Consider the following 2,957-nt stretch of genomic DNA (forward strand, 5'->3'; position numbering starts at 1 on the left):
CTGGAAAGAGAGGCCCATTGGACTTGCAAACTTTATATGCCCCAATACAGGGGAACGCCAGGGCCAAAAAGTGGGAGTGGGTGGGTAGGGGAGTGTATTGGGGACTTTTCGGATAGTATTGGAAATGTAAATGAGGAAAATACCTAATAAAAATGAAAAAAAAAAACAGTTATCACACCAGGAAGGCAGCACTGACAGACTTCACCCTCAAGGATGATGAGATAAGAAGACCTGTTGTTCTAGGTCTCTGATCAAACCTACCTCAAACTGAAGCTTTTTCCAGAGACTTGCTTCTGAAACATCTTCAGAAAGGACTGCTAGTACCAGAACTGCTAATTCCAGATGACCTCAGTTCATCTATCCTTTCAGCCTGATCTAGTAAAGACTTCACATAGTTAACATATAGAAACTGGACAACAAATGATGACAGCAAGATTTCTTTTGACCTAACCATTTTTTCTAATTTTCTTGGGCATAGAAAAAGGAAATCTGCACCCTCAAATCAACAGGGAGCAATTATAAGAATGCTGTCATCTCAGTTGTGGTGGATGGTTTTGGTCATTTTATGAATTACAGATATGTTGTCAATTTAGGGGGTGATTTACAATTAATTATGATCTTGAATAGGGGGAAATGAAACAGAGTTAGATTCAGGAATTTCTTTTCTCTTTCCTTCACTTTTTTCTATCTGTCTTCTTTTCTTAGGCAAGGGAAAGGGGGTTGAATAGAAAAAAGGGGGAATATAGAAATATTATTAAGAAATTAGATGAATACAAGTAGATTATTGAATCTATTCATAACCCCCAAAAATCTTAATGCCATAATCTTACATTGGTAGAAATCGTTATATATTGATACAAAATTGAGGTTATATTTTGTTACATTGATACAGAATTTTGTATGTTGATACAGGTTTAAGGTTCATAATGGTATATATCTTTGTATATTGATACAAAATTTAAGACTGACTTTGCTATAATATAATATATGTATATTTCAACCCTTATATGGTTATTATGGCTGTGCAACTTATTTAAAAATACAAGGTTTAGTCCCAGTTTCTTTAATAGCTGCTAATATAAATTGTTCAGGAAAATTAAGTAATGCAAGTCAATATTCAGTCAATCAAACTCATGGCCTTATCAGATACCAGTTTGTATATATATATAGTGGTTTGTACAACTTGCTGGAGACAGGCAATGTTTGCTTATTCATATATACTATGAATATATAGATAGTCTTCAAAAACTTCACGACTCACAGAATACAGCATTTAAAGATATTTTTATTAATTTAAGTCTTTTTTGACATTGAGACATGTCATCTCCTGGCAGTATCCCATTCGACTGGGAAGGTGATAAGGATCGAAAGACTTTCACATGGAGTTGTTTAATTTGTGGCTAGCCACCAGGCAAAGAAAATTCCCAAAATTTATCTGCAGACAGAATGATAGCTAGAAATGACAAATGGACACAGGACAGCCAAATGCCAATATGTGCCAAGACAGAGTAAGCAATTCTTTCAAAACTCCTGCTTCACAAAGAGGCTGTCAAATATTCTGGGCCAGACAGCTAAAGAAAAATATACCAACATTATGAGAATATTGGGAAGTATCAGGTTACCAGCTGTATCAATCATTTTGGTAATTTTGGAAGCTGTGTCCCTGTGCTTCCTACATACTCAGGTAATATTTATTCCTGCTCAGGTCTATGATCTGGTTGAAGACTGGATAGTTACAGTCTTACTATAAACTTAAGTTATTTAGGATTTAGAAGAAGTACTAGGTCTAAGAAGATATTTTTAGAATGACAGTAAAAATTAAGATAGAAATTGATTTAAATACAGAACTCTGAATTTACCAGGATAGGATATATAATAGGCTACTTTCTTTTAAGTTACCAAATATGAACAGACTAGAGTTTTTGAACATAAGTAACTCTTACCTAATAATTTTCATAATTGTTACTACTGTATGTTGTTTATTATTATACAAGAAAGATCCTTTGATTTAGACAAAAAGGTGGAATTGTTGGGGTTTCCTCTGTTGCTATATATCATAATGAGAAATTTTGTACCCAAAGGCTTATGAGAAAATTCTAATGTTTACAAGCTTTTTTGTACAAACTTTATGCCTTAACTTAAAATTATTGGCTAAAAAATATGGCCACAGCCAATTGCTGAAGGGATTAAAGGTAGACAGGTTCTAAGTTACCTGGTTAGAGATGGAAAAACATGAGAGGAATGAGGAGGTGAGAGTACCATGAAAGGAGATATACCAAGAGGACGTGACCAAAAGAAACAGCAAGTAATTGGGGAACATCAGTGGGAAGGTAGTATAGCGTGCAATTGGAAAAGTATATTAGGGATTATCCCCCAGCAATTGTCAAAACCAAAAAAAAAAATAATAATCATAATCTGAGTCTCATTTAGTTGTAGGCTAGTGAGGGACAAGCTTAAATTGGTTGTATTACATAGCTGGGTGTTCTTGTTGGAATCCTAACAGGGGAGGTGAGGAGTGTCTCTTATTCTTCTGCCTGCTCTTGGACCCTTTTACTCCTCCTGGGTTGCCTCATCCAGCTTGATAAGAGGGTTGGTGCTTAGCCTTATTGTAATTTGTGATGCCTTGTTCAAGTGATATCCTCGGGAGGCTTGTGGTTGTTGTTGTTGTTGTTTGTTTCCTTGTTTTAGGAAAGCAGAGAAGGAAGGGAAATGGGAATTGGGGGCTGAAAGGAGTGGCAGGAGGAGTAGCTGTAGTTGGCATATAATATAAGAGAGAAATTGTTTTTTAAAAGGAAGGAAGGAAGGAGGGAGAGAGGTAGGGGGAAGGAAGGGAGGGAGGGAGGGAAGGAAGGAAGAAAGGAAGAGAGAGAGAGAGAAAGAAAGAAAGAAAGAAAGAAAGAAAGAAAGAAAGAAAGAAAGAAAGAAAGAGAGAGAGAGAGAGAGAAGAAAGGAAGGAA

The sequence above is a fragment of the Mus caroli genome, unplaced genomic scaffold, assembly GCF_900094665.2.
Source record: "Mus caroli unplaced genomic scaffold, CAROLI_EIJ_v1.1 scaffold_8497_1, whole genome shotgun sequence".
Taxonomy (NCBI): Eukaryota; Metazoa; Chordata; class Mammalia; order Rodentia; family Muridae; genus Mus; species Mus caroli.